This window comes from Aythya fuligula, chromosome 10 (genome assembly GCF_009819795.1).
Source record: "Aythya fuligula isolate bAytFul2 chromosome 10, bAytFul2.pri, whole genome shotgun sequence".
Taxonomy (NCBI): domain Eukaryota; kingdom Metazoa; phylum Chordata; class Aves; order Anseriformes; family Anatidae; genus Aythya; species Aythya fuligula.
In genome coordinates this window covers 5,918,680-5,933,504 of record NC_045568.1, presented here as the reverse complement: position 1 = coordinate 5,933,504, position 14,825 = coordinate 5,918,680, and the positions used below count along the sequence as shown (strand labels likewise).

At 38.1% G+C, this 14,825-nt stretch overlaps 1 long non-coding RNA gene across 1 annotated transcript in view; it reads left to right on the top strand.

The window, feature by feature from the left end:
- The first annotated feature begins 5,731 nt into the window (after positions 1 to 5,731).
- LOC116492957 overlaps positions 5,732 to 14,825 on the top strand; it is a 196,265-nt gene continuing 187,171 nt past the window's right edge. Inside the window, exon 1 of the long non-coding RNA XR_004253700.1 lies at positions 5,732 to 5,791. This is a non-coding gene — a long non-coding RNA (uncharacterized LOC116492957). The remainder of the gene's footprint in view (positions 5,792 to 14,825) is intronic.

Genomic DNA, 14,825 nt, shown 5'->3' with positions numbered 1-14,825 from the left:
CAATAAAAAAAGGTAACGCAGTGTTATAGAATATTGTCATCTGTGGGTTTGTGTCCCAGCTGCAAGCACAGTTCTGCTCCACTGAGGACGGAGATTGTGCCCCCTGTTATGTTCTATGGCAGGTGAAGTGACCACATGGTCCTGGACCTTCTGCCCTCCTGTGGTGGGGTGGCTCCAGCAAGCAGCAAAGCACGCCCCCCCAGATCCTTGAGTGCTCCTTCACCACAGCAGGATGGGGGAGAAAACAGGAAGAACAGGAGCTAGAAAGCTCATGGCTTGGAATAAAGGCAGGGAGATCCCCCACCAGTTAGTGTTAGTGTAATATGGACTCAACTTGAACAATTTGAAAGATTTGACTTCAGATTTGGGTACTGGGTGACAGAAATGGCAAGCATTGGGCCACTTAAGGCACTGTTCCTCCCCTTCCCCAGGCTCGGCTTCACTTACAGACACCCTTCCCCTCCCCTCGTTGCCCAAGGTGTCAGTCTCCAGGGCTGTCATCGTGCTTCCTCGCATTGCTGCCTGCCATTTCCTGGCTCTGTTTTCGCAGAGGCACTGCAAGCCCCCAAGTTGGTCAGACCCCAGTCACCTCTGGCTGTGGATTGCTCTTGGACAATCTGGAACCACCAAGAACCCACCGTGGGTGGAACCAGCAGCCCTGAGCTCCTCACACAGAAGCATGCCTTTGGTAGCCCCTGCTACCAAAGCTGGCCATTTGGAGCCAATGCACCTGGAAAACAAAAGCTTCCTGACCCCAGGCTCGCGGGGCAGCCCAGCGTGGGTGATCAGCAAGGCCAGGGCACTCCGTTCTCAGCATGTCCTCCTGCAAGGAAGAAGATGGCTCCCTAGATTGATTGCGGCTTCTGGTGATGCCTTCTGCTTGGTGCCTCTGATATAATTCCTTCAGCATGAAGGCTAAGCATTATATGCTAGCAAGGTCAGTACATCACAGCTATTACTCGAGGAAGGCACTCTATTTGCATTTAATTTCTCTGCTCGAGAAATGGATTTTGAAGCTGCTGCTGGTTCCCCTCGCAGATACATCTTTGTGAAAGTTTGGTGTGTGGAAGGAATGTAATTAATGTAACTACATCCTCAGCTGCTGCTGCTTAATGTCTTCAAGAAGATGCTGTGAGGGAACAAATAGATGGTTGGGAATTGCATGTTCACAACAGTAAGCCCTGGAGATGGGAAACGGGCTGGTCTTGAGCAAACAACAACAGTGCCTGTGCTTGTTTAGTCTCCAGTGACACATGAACCAGCAAAGCAGCTTTCACCTTCTCCCCCCGCCATGCAATCATGTTAATGCCCAAGTAGCTATGAAGGGGAAGAGCTGAAGGATTTCCTCCCCTCCCTCAGCTCCCTGCAGTGTGGGATTGGGATGCAACCTGAGCAGCCAGAGCTGAGATGCCAGCGGGGCGGGGAGAGCTGCTGGAGATGCTCTGTAGCTTCCAGGGCCTGTTCCTGGGGTGGCAAAAAATACCAGAACTAACTGAGAGGCAGGCACGCAGCCTTCAAGGGCGTTTGATCACATTTCAAAATTTGGTAAGAAAAGTTTCAGTGTGAGAACCAAAAGTCCTCTACAGACCACAATTTGGACATCACTGTCACGCACTAATGAGATGTTTGGGGTTTGTAATGGTTGCTAGCAAAGCATTTTTCTTGTTGGTTTCCTAGCCTGTAATCTGCTTAGTTTGTGTTTGATCGTACTAATTGCTTTCAGCTTACATAATGTGTCACTCTTTCCATGGCAGGTGCAGTCAGTCAGGTCTCAGAGGTAGGAATCTGTGAGCAAGTAACAATCTGCTGTTTGGCTTTTTTTTTTTTTTTTTCTTTTCTTGTTAAAATTGGAAGGAGGGAGTTCTTTTGGAACTTGCTTCTCTTTGTACTGGTAGAAAATAAATCAATAGATTTTTATTTTTGCTAGGTGATCAGTAGAAATCTATTTCAACTCCATATTTGTAGGAATATGTATATTTTTCTATATTAAACTGATTTTTCCTATCTTCTGGAATGAATCCCATAGTATGTGAAAGCTGCTCCTACCCCCCTCCGTCCCCAACCAAGGTCCTATAAATATGCCTGTTTTCTGCTTACATTCTTGTTCTTGGACTTAAAGCTAGAGCTGCCCTGATACTGAATCTAATGATCAAATACCTCGCCGTTTATGGACACATTTAGTTGTAAAGTTGTAAAAACCTGTTGGCAAAGGTAGTGTATCACCAGTGCATGGATCCATAGAAACTGTTGTTTTCCTTATGCCACTGAAACTCTAAGGCTGAAAATGAGAGCTTGGAAGGGAAGCCCCTTGTGAAGGGAGAGGTTTCAGTGGCAAAAATCCTCTGGCAGTGCTTCTGAGGTGGTGAAACTGAACACAGTAATGCACCAGGAACCATAAGAGATGTTACGGGTTTTCTGGTTAAAAAGGAAATAAGGAAAGAGGCACGGGAGGGGAAAAAAAAAAAAAAGGCAAACTCAGAGTAAGCCAGGGGATTTAAAACAGGGCAGAATGAAAAGTTTGAGTTGTTAACGTTGTAACAGAGATATGCGCTGAGATTGCTGTATGTAGAAAAACTCAAAAGGAGAAATGAGAACATTATAATTATCTACACTTCTGTCATTGGACTAGACAGGTCTTCTGGTGCGCATTCAAATAACATTTTCTATATTTAAATGTAAATGTTTGTATTTCAAAGTCAGAAGGTTTGAGGTGCTGTGGCCATATAGATTCTAAAGGGAAGTAATTCCTGCCAAGCTTTACACAACCTCAGATGTAAGCACAAAGTAATAATATAAAAAATAATCCTCAGGATCCGTGGACTTAGAATGCATAAGATTTCCAAAGGAACATTTTACTGTTTGGCTAAAAGGATACAAAATATTGTTTGTGTCTTTTAATTTTTGCTAAGAGGATTTATAGATTTATTTCTGTAACAATTATTCTGCTTCATTATTCTGAGATTTGGTTGAGTTCCAGCTTTTTGGCTCTTGTTTTATTATTATTATTTTTTTAATTCACAGTAGGTCACAGGTACCTGATGGACATCTCACTAGTTTTTGGTTTTGATTCGCTTCGTTATTTCAATAGTATTTTCTGTGATAACAATTTACAATAAAGGTAATAACAAATAACTCGAGTTAATAGAAACGTTTTGTTTCAATCCTGTGTCACTGCTTTTCCGTTTATGTAGCTGATTTTGTTATGTTCATTAGCTCTTCTGTAGAATAAATAATTCAGAGTATAATACATCTTTTCTCAAGAAAACACACAGCTTAAATATTACTAGGTAGGATCTTATGCATCTTATGTAGGCAGTGTTGTATAGCAATTTTATTTGTTTTCAAGAGATTTTTCTATTAGTAAAAATTTTACATATTTGCCCACTTTTTTCTGATTTCCATGATCAGTTTAATCTATGACATATATGTACATTTGGAAAGAACAGTGATGATTAAAACATAACATAAGTTGACTTCAGCTTTAGCTTGTTTTTTTGAGACTTGTTTTTTAATGTAATTTCTTTTCCTTTGCCTTAGGCTAGGGAATTAATATTGTTATAGTGGGATGAAGAGTCATTTGCTTAGGCTGTTGTTTTATTGAAAGGTTATAAAGCAACGGAAGTAGTCAATTTGGAGCAAGGGGAATATTAAAAATGTTGCTGTATCTCTTCCTTGTAAAGTATGGTATCTATAACATGATATTAAAAGCTGGGAGTCTGAGGTGAATCTCCTTGGCTTTAATGGGAGAAACCATCCTGCTCTGGTGAAGGGAATGAAGAGACTCATTTTCTCTTATGACTATTTAATTATGTTGATGTGTGGACACATGATCAGGGATGATAAAATGCCTTTCTCTGAAAGCTGCAGGTTTTACTAGGTAAAGTACTCAATGACATGCGTTACACTTTCTTCATCTGCTGCTGCTCTTCAAGTGTGGGCGTTCTTCTCAGCATCACAAAGTCCTTTATTTCATTTTTAGTGCCAATAGTGATTGATAAAGATAAATTTCTTTCAGCAAAGCTTGTCCTTGTGGACAAGTAGTCCTTCTGACATATCTCCAACAAGAACCAACACCAGTACTCCATGCATGTGTAGTTTTCTTTGCTGCATTATAGTAAATGTGGTACTGGTTCTTGTGACAAACACAGACATTTGTTAGTTGCGAGTTCTTTTATAATGTTAATTTTTTATTGAGGCTCTTGACTTTTGCCCACCGTTTTTCAGAATCAACCTTTTTCCAAATAGTTTCATTATGTTTTTTCCTTTTTCTATTTATATAATGTTCAGACATCATTAAAACCTCTGGCTCCATGAAATTTTAACAGATGTGATACTTGAGAAGCTGTTGTGGGCAGTGATCATTTATCACAAGATACTTTGAGACCTGCATTATTATACAGTAATTAAAAATTCACAGTGGTGAAAAGATACCTTTGTAAATATTTTATTCTTTTTTTCTTCTTCTTTTTTTTTTTTTTTTCTTAAAGAAGAATTTTTAAGACTAGTAAGTTCTGTGTAAGACTGCTACCAACTCTGGGATAATCTTCTGTGGACAATTCTTGTATTGGTATTTGTGAGGTAGGCAGTTAGAGACAACAATATTCAAGGAAATTGCTTAGAGAGCATGTGGTCTTGTTTCAGAGAGGGCATATCATCATGGGCATATCATCATGATTTTTTGAGAACGATGAAAGAAAGGAATACTTACAGCAATGTATACTTTCAGATATTTTGTTGAAATACTGGTAAAACTTTTAATTGGAGTGGAGTTAGAATCAGATGGAAGAAAATGTGTAACATTTAACAAAACATAATTGATCAACATGTTAATACTTTTTTTTTTTGGCAAATAGCTGAAGTTTTGTGTGTATTTTGCCTTATGTCCACTTTATAGCTTTATTACTTATGTTTCTGTTGCAGAATATTCAAGTGGCCAAAAATCAAGCATATTCAATAAGAATCTTCATCTTCTTTATTATGTTCTGCTGCTAGATTTTTCATATTTAGGGTGTTTTTTGAAAAGTTATTTTAACATAGATTCTTCTGGTAGGGTAAAGCTAGTATGTGTAATTTTGTGTACAGGAAGCACTTAGCCATACCATTGTCAATGGAAAGAAAAATGCAAAGGTCAGCTTTGGTTGAACACCTAGAATTCCAAACGGCAAGCCAGTAAATTTCCATTTGGTTTACACCAAGTGTGTTGTCACTGGAGAAGTTGGATCATCTTTCTCTTTTAGAGTTTTGCTAGTTTTAGCATCGTTGTAGCTTTCCTTATTGCTTCATTGATTTTGATGCTGGCTTAAGTCTGTTAAGGACAAAACTAAATTTTGAACTGAATTTGGTTCTAGTCATGCTTTTAAGATACCACTCAACAGAAACTCTTGCTTATGCAGCTAAATATTAATATCATATTCATCTGAATGTAATGCCACATGCAAGTGTAAGACTTGCTCTAAATAGATGTATCTATATTGAAATATTTGCTTTGAATTTGATAGAGAACATCTATCTACACAACAAGTGATGTTACCCTCAGGTTAGGTTAACTGAATTCTCTTGTTTTATCTATGAGAGTTGTTTGTATCTTGTTAACTCACTTTAGGAGAAAATTAAGGCTAGCTGGACCTATAATCTCCCAAATATTTGGGGTCAGGAAAAAGGTTTGTTTGTTTACATCCTCTTAGTTTTCCTCGTTTGACATGCTCTTTCCTTCTGATTCCAGCATTCTAGTCCAGTCTTGCCCTCTGCTGTTGTCTTCCTACTATTCAAGAGTCTTCAGATATCTTCCCAGGTGATTATTTCTAAGTTAAAGATATGTTAGTTTATGACTGACCCACAGTAATCGTTACTGTATTGCATAGCTCAGTATTTTTGTTATGACCCTATGTCTTAGATTTTATGACAGCTCTTAATGTTTCACATAGAATATTTCTTCAAAATCTCCCAAGGAAAGTATCACACACAGAGACTTCCAGAAAACATACCTAAGAAGCTTCCAGAAAGTATGCTTAGAATGTAGCAAATATGGCAAGACAATGGTTAAAAATCTTTCTTCATAAGGCTAATTTGCAAGAATGTTGAGAATAGAAAAGACGATTTATGAATGGAGTAGGCTGAAGAGGAGTGAACATATATGTGAGATACATCAATAGATATATCATCTCATCCCTTGTTGAAATCTTCTTAGTCTTTTTAATAAAGGATAGTAGAAGTTCAAAAATGAATGTGGGTGAAGAATACTTTATCAGATGTGAATAATATGGCATTTTCATCAGACTGTATTAATTTCAGTCATGAGTGAGAGGGGGCAGAGTTGTGTTCACAGAAGTAAATACAAAAATTTTAATTAACCTAAAGAAATATCTTTTAAAAATATTTTTTTTCCTATCTTCACCTGGGGGGGGGGTAGGAAGACACTTGCTGTGTAGCAACACTTGAGAGAATTAACTTGGTATCTTCTCAGAGAAGAGCGCTTGTTGTATTGCCAGTGTAATTTCAGAATTTTAGTAGTAGTACTTCTTCAAGATGGCAATTGAACCTTAACAAAATTGTTGCTACGTGGACGCTCACTTATTTGTTCTAAATATGTATGGATTAATACTTAACAGACATGAAGAAGCACATTTCACATTCACGTATGCTTTAGCGAGGATCCTGTCTGTGAGAGAGGCACTGTAAGCGACAGGTTAAGTGAACTATTGTATTTCATGTGCTCCTGCTTCTCTGGTTTCGCTATTTCAATGTATACTAAGCAGTTAAAGCCTCCATGTATGATCTAGCTGTCCTTTTCTGAAAATATCAAACTCTACAGTATGGTGCTCTAATGAAATCACCCACAGAAGAAAATGGTAACATTGTGAAGGTTTGAATGTTAACATAGTAAATATTTTTTAAAAATGTTGAATTTCTTTCATTGACCTGAAGAATCCAGATGACAAGAGATTTTGTCTTGAAAACTCATATTTACAGGACTGAGATACTTCCTTGATTTTTTTTTTTTTTTTCTGTTTCCTTGGATTAGTGGTGAAAAATCCAAATTTCTTTTGTTATATGGTTTATGCCTGGATATTGGATCTTTAGTCTAGATTTTTCTCCTTATACGGAATAGTAAAGCATTGTTTTGGTGGTAATGAGAAGAATGTGTGATACTCATAAAGCTGTTACTGAGGAAGGAGGAAAATAATTTTAGAAAGCTAATGAAGCAAACTGGTAGAAATTAAGTTAACACATAGAGATAGAGAAAAGCTTGTCATACAAGAGTGAAAATAAATAAAGTCCATTTAAAAAGCCTAAGAATATATATATATATATATATATATATATTTTAGATATAGTACACGTGGTTTCAAATATTATTTTTTTTTTTTCTCAGAAGGTCATGCATCCTTGAGTAAACTAGTGGAAGAAGAATGTGAAATAGAATTGAAATATTTAAAATTTGTGTGTGAATTTTGGCCTGGTTTTTATCTCCCCATTAATCCTTCAGAGACTTTTAGTAAACAAGTTAAATTATATCAGTAGTGTATGGTTTTAATTGCTTATTGGGGTATTTTTACTGCTTTTCCTTTATCGACTGGAATTGGTTCTTGAAACTGTATATGCTGACAAAACAAATATTAAGTAGGCAATTATATATATATTTCTCTCTCTAGATATTTCTATATGCATACATATATATGTAGTAAAATTACGTAGATGTACACAATCATATCATGAAGACTTTTTTTTGAGATGATTTCTTAATGGTAAAATAAATCTAGCTTTTGCTGTGGGATGCGGATATGCTCTATAGTAAGCAGTTCCTATTAGACCTTTCTGTTGGTGAATGCAGAAAGCAATGTTTGCTCTGGTAATGGATTTGTGTCTGTATGAAAGATGTACTGAATTGTCCTCATTGTGCCTCCGTCCCCCTGAACCTATTCATGTTTCAAATAATAATAAAAAAAAAAAAAAAAAGCATTGTGAGAGCCAAATGCTTTCATGCCAACATAACAATATTTGAAAAAGATAATCAAAGCTGTTTGTTCTGCTTTACTGCTTTCACTTTGTCTGCAATTCAGGTCTTCATTATGAAGCAAGATGGTGTCTGAAACATCCTCTGTGAAAGGGGGGAAAAAAAGCCAGAATAGATCAGGGACTAAGCACCAACAGAATTGATTTCAACTAGCTGGAATGTTATCAGGTTTGCAGTATATTCTGTGTGTGTTGATGGACTCTAGTGTGTCACTGCTAGGTCTCCTACAGAGTATGACTGTCAGGTTTAGAAGAGGAACAGAGTGAAATTTAAACGTGAATGTGAATTTTTATGTACATTAAAAAAAAAAAATCTTGTTTTACTTGGATTTTTCGTAGAAATCCCAAGATTTTTCTTTCGTATAGTAGTCTCATTTAAAGTCATGATACCCTTGCTTTATTCAGTGACACAGAATTGTTACTTAAACAGTGCTTTAACAATGATTGGTGAAACCTTCTGCAAAGCTGAATCAGAAATAATGTAATATTGTCTATATGGCAAAAGGAGTAGAAGTGACAGTGCGGTACTAACAGACAGCCTTTGTGTGATGTGGTGTGTGTGTCCTACAGTCTTTTAGATAGCCCTCAGAATAATGGGTAATATGATAATTAGAAATATTAATTAAAAATGTCTGGAGTATTTGCATGAACAAGGAAACAAAGCATGCTCATAAGACATGCTTCTCCAACCTAATGTGAAAGATGTCTTTAATTCTGATGGGCGATGGGAAGATACACACACACACACACGCACATTGGTTTAATATGCTAATTTTTCCATGAAATTTAATGCACTCTGAGAGCTTGCATAGTAAGAAGTACTTTTAGCCACTGACAGCTTGAATAAAATTGTATTGAGATTGATTTAGCTTCTTATATCGGAGTTGAAAGACTGCCTCTCACAGACTGTATATAACTAGGGATTATTTTGTGGGGGAGAAAAAAAACACACAAAGAAAACAAGGAAAGAAAACCAAAGCAAACAGCCTAGTGCACAAATGCAACCTGCTGTTGGAGCACTCAGCTTTGCATTTCTTGCAGTTCCTGAAACTGTGTTTGAAGGGAATAATAATAACAACAATAATAGTATCAAATTACGGATTATTTTTTTATGTACTTTTGGTCTTGGAAATTCAGAATATTTTTCTTTCAGCACTGACTTTCTATCAAAGCCCCCAGCATGATTCAGCATGTTAACTGTAGCCTGAAAAAGCAGCTGATGTGCTTAACATATGCTTGTCTCGTATAACTAAACATTTTGTTGGATTATAGCCAGACTGTTCAGTAAGGTATAGAACTGACCTTTTGCATGGCACATGATATCTGAGTATTTTGTACTTATTTGTATTTTTTTTCCCTCCGGAAGATTATAGTAGACTTCTGGAAAACTGGACAAGTAGTTTATGATGTCGTAGTAAAAGCCAGTTAAGTATTTGTGCTGTTAATATCTGTTACGTTCAATTTCAATTTCTAATCTCCAACTATATTGTAAGGGAAAAGTATTAATAACTGTAGCTGAAATTGGTTTCTTCATGTTGGACAAAGCTGATGTTCATTTACAAATGGCTAAAGCCCACAAAATAGTCTGACTTTCCAATAAAAATATTGGAAACTTATTCAAGAAAAAAAGCATCTGTTAAAAGATCATTTTCAAGCTTCTTATGGTAATTACTTTAAAGTGATCCAAACCAACAATTGCGCTTTAATGAAAGAAAATGAGAGACAACAGATGGAGGTGGGTTCTCTTTATTTCTTTATTTTATTTCTATATATTTCTTTATTTGCTGTAGTTTCTCTCTAAAACATACAAATTTGTTGTAAGATCAAGATGAGACATTAGGCAGACTAAAAGCGATGGAGATTCAGAAAAGGGTTTTGATGGTACTGGAATATCTGCTGGAGATTGGCCCAAGGCCTTGTACAGTTATTTCCAGATGTAGTAATCAATGCAAATATAATAGCATCTTTTCAATATTTAACAATGAATAGTTTCATATTTCACAAAACTGAATGGCAGTTGAATTATATTGTTTGAGGTGTGCTATATAATGTCTGTTGAAGAGCCTGAGGTAGTAGGTGGGACAGGGAAAATAAAAATTAAAGGTGCTGTGAAAATGGCTGTCAGTTTTGCCACTGATTTTCCTAAATTCAGCACTTAAGCTAGTAAAATCCAAAATACTAGTTGGATTTGGAATTTTTACTTGGACAAAGTTTCACCTCCATCGATCTGTTGCCTCTCCTGTGGGAGGCCGGGCTCTTTGTGCCACGTGTGAGAGGCCTGCCAGGGCCTGGAGCTCTTCGTTTGCTCTCCTCTTCCTCCTTGTGTGCGGGGAGGCTTCCTGGGGGCATAACTGCTATGGAGAAGTAGAAGGGAACCTAAAAACTGTACCTTATAGTTAGTTGATATCCTGGTTCTTGGTGCATATAGTAACTGGGATTTTAATGTAGTTGTTTGAGTATTTACTGAGTATTTACTCAGCTTATTAAGAGATGAATGATTATTTGAACTGAACTTTGTCCCTAGGGTGTGTTTCAAAGTTTCATAAAGCACTTAATGGTTACTGATACGGCTATTAAATCAAGATGATTTAAGTAGTAAAAGGTTGTGTTTTTCAATGACTTTATTTAGACTGCTTTCATCCGAGAAGGTATAATGTTGATGAATGTGCAAGCGTGGCACATGCACTATATCCTTTTTCAGATTTTAAGATCACAGTTAATACATCTTCATTTTTATTCTGTGTTCAGATTCAGAATTGTTCTCGAAATAGCAACTAACTAATATATTACTTGCACTGTTGATGTGCACTTGGCAATTCCTTTGGGTGCAGAGAGCAGATGCCTGATGTGTTTAACATGTATACGAGTCCAGCCAATTTTGTTGCCCGTAACTCTGTGTGAAATGGGAGTGTGTTGCAGCTGTGGCACTGCTGTGGTGGTGCCGTGATGTAAATCATGCACTGATGCCCGTATTGTGAGAGAACTGTATGCAGGAAGGGGAGGGAAGGACCACAGAGGTGAGGTAAAACCTTTCATGTATGTGTATCAAGAGGATGGAGTCGGGCATCAAACCTGTATCGATACTGCACATTGCCTGATCTAATCATGCTGCTCAAAGGAGGAGTTATGTGAGGATGGATTGAAATTCCTTTTCAGAACTCATGCTTTTATAAGACAGAATTAATTTTTTTCCCTGGCCCAAATTAACTAATTTAGTAGTGTCAAGATCTAGACTTAAAACTATATTTTAGTTAGGATATTTTTCCCTATCCTAATTATTTCTAAAGAGAAAAAGTAGTTGTAATTTGTAATTGAATTGGCTGAAACACTTATCAGAAGAACAGTAAGATTTGGATGTGTAATTATGATGTAGTACAGGAATAAACATTAGACGGAACTTTGATTTTTAGCTGTGTGATGGTGAATAATTTGCTGCAGAAAGACATTGGAAACAATAGTTTTAATAAAGCTATTAACTACATTTTTGGAAAATTAAGGCATTTTCTCACATGGTTGTGAAGTGAGGCTGAGAAACAAAAGGCATTCACCAAAAATAATCTAATATATTATGCTGTATATAAAAAATGGTCAGAGAGGATAAGATAAATTAAAAGGGTTTCTTTTGTAAGTCTGGGATGAGCAGTGAGCTATTGCTGGTGACTTATGATTTTTCCCCCCCCATAATTTAGTCTGTCACATGGTCTAACTGCTAAGGAACATTCTACCTCCCCATTACGTTTTCTTTCAATGTTTTTATACTTTCAGCCATTCCCGCTTCTCAAACTTGTAAATGGAAGACATGACCATCCCTAAGTAAACACTTGCATATGCTGTTTAGGTCATGTATATGTTTTCTTTTCTACATTAATATTAAGGCACTGTACTTCTGACAAACCAGTAGGACTAGATTTTTTTTTTAGGAGCTTTTTGTTGTTTATGCTAATTTGAAATAATGAGCTTATCAATGCTATGTGCTTGACAATTGTGACACAGATTACTTTTTTTGGTGATGAAATTGATCTTTCCTCCCTCCTCCCCCCCATCTCTTTTATAGACACACTTTCTGGTAAATTGGAAAAGAGATAAACACTGATTAACTTCCTGCAGTAATTTAGGCCTCTTATTTTTTGGTGTATTAAGTTAATTGCTACCCTTCTGACTGGGTTCCAAGCCATTTTTTCTCTGACTTCGATAAGCTGAATTATGTCCTTCCTCCAAGGAAGGAGGGCTCTAGTCTGCTAGAGAAACTGATTCCTTTCAAGGCATTTTCTTTTTTTTTGAAATGATTTTGGGAAATGTGCAAGTTTCTGCGTTCTTAAAGGTTCTCCACTGGCATGCTATTCAACAAGATGATTTTATACAGTATTCTTAGATAATACCTCCTTCTGTCTTCATCTTCCCGCCCCAGAGTCAGGCGTGCAAATTGGGAGTCTGAAACACTAAGCGATGAAGCACTGGGGGCAGGGAGGAATAGTCGCTGTTGGTTTGTTATAGAGAAATGAAAATGTTGTTAATTGAATGTAGGAACCACTAACCTGTACAATTAGGTCTCCTGGATGCCCATTCATAGCGGGGTTTGTATAGATTTTGGACTAGGAAAGATGTGGAAAAGTTAAAGGTTTTAATCACCCTACAAGCTGTCTGCAGTAATGAATTTACTTGTCTCTTATGCTGAAAAGAGACTTTATGCTTCAAGAGCTATTCTACTGTGGAGTAGATAATGAACTGAGAAACTGTTTTTTTTTTTTTTTTTTTTTTTTTTTTAAAAACCACCACCACTGTCCATTTGATAAACCTGCAGTTTGCCTGTTGCCAGGCCAATGACTGTAGTTACTGTAACTATAAACCAAGGACTTTTTTTTTTGTTTGTTTATCTATTTTAAAGAGCTTTGCTTTCCAGAAAGAATCAGTTCAGGAGAAATAAATGGACTACTTGTTCCTGAGGTCTTGTTTATTGCAAAAACAATAGGGGACCCCTCCTTCCCCCTCCCTGTGCTCCCTCAACCTTCTTCACTCTAGTTCATAAAAGAATATTACCATTGGCAACCTCTCCAGTGTTTCAAATACCTACATTTGAGTTAGAGTGGTGGGAGCTGATAAGCAACTCTGGAGATCTGCCAGCCAAATGATCTCTGATTTTTAATTTTTTTTTCCCCCTTCCATCTGCTGTACGTGTGCTATCTCTGAGCTAGATAAAGGCCCTTCCCAACAGATCGATTATCTTCATCCCTGGAGAGAAGCAGCCAATTTCATTAATTTTTCCTATTGCCTTTGCCAGTGAAAGCAAGTGTTGTAGTCAGAAAAGCAATCTATTTTTGAAATTTATTTTTAATAAATGTATCCGTCATATTATTTTAAGAGGTTATTTACTTCATGTTCCATTTATTCCTGACTGACCTCCTTCATGTTAGCTCCTTTATAAACATTCATCAAAATATATCTCACGCTATTGAGTAGATTTCATTATTTTCTTACCATGGACTGTGATTGTGCTACCACACGGCACCACAGAATAGTTGAGGTTGGAAGGGACCTCTGAAGACCATCAAGTCCAGCCCCCATGCTGGGCAGGGTCACCCTGAGCACATTGCATAGGATGGCATCCAGGTGGGTTTTGAGTATCTCCAGAGAAGGAGACTCCACAGCCTCTCTGGGCAGCCTGTTCCGGTGCTCTGTCACCCTCCCAGTAAAGAAGTGGCCTCCCATATTCAGCAGGAACCTCCTGGGCTTCAGTTTGTGCCCGTTGAATCTCGCTGGGCACAACTGAAAAGTGACTGGCTCCAGCCTCCTGACACCCTCCCCTCAGATATTGATACACACGGATGAGGTCTCCCCTCAGTCTCCTCTTTTCCAGGCTAAACAGGCCCAGCTCTCTCAGCCTGTCCTCATACGAGAGGTGCTCCAGTCTTCTAGTCATCTTTGTAGCCTTCTTCTGGCCTCGCTCCAGCAGCTCCATGTCCCTCTTGTCCTGGGGAGCCCAGAACTGCACACCGTGTTCCAGGTGGGGCCTCACCAGGGCTGAGCAGAGGGGGAGAATCACTTTCCTTGACCTGCTGGCAACACTTCCTAAGGCACCCCAGGATCCCGTAGGCCTTCTTGGCCACAAGGGCACATTGCTGGCTCCTGGTCAGCGGGCTGCCCACCAGGACTCCCAGGTCCCTCCCTGCAGAACTGCTCTACAGGCTGACCTGCTGGACTGGTGCTCAGGCTTATTCCTCCCCAGGTGCAGGACCCTGCACTTGCCCTTGTGGAACCTCATGAGGTTCCTCTCAGCCCAACCCTGCAGCCTGTCGAGGTCCCTCTGAATGGCAGCACAGCCCCCTGGGGTATCAGCCACTCCTTCCAGCTTTGTGCCATCAGCAAACTTGAGGAGGGTGCACTCTGTTTTATCAGCCAGGTTGTTGATGAATAAGTTAAACAACAGTCAACCCAGTACTGACCCCTGTCCCAGTACTGACCCCACATGGTTAGGTAGCTGAGTGAATTTGGCACTGCTATGTCAGTGTTTTGAAAGAAAAGTGAGGCAATCTTTCTTGTTTTTATTTTTCTATTCTGTTTTCTGAAATGGGAGTTATTTATCAAGGTACAGTGATGAAGTATTATGTAGAAAGAAATGAGGTTGGTTACTTTGTTTTATTGTTTTCAATGTGAAAGAGCTGAGACCCATTTTCTTTATATTTTTATAGATGTATTGGAATATTTTCCCTAGGAAAATCTGTTTGTTTGCTATTAAGTTTTGATACGGTCAGGTTTCCTGATATGCCTTTGCATTTGGTGGTAGAAAATAGAAAATGCATTGCATGTGACTTGCT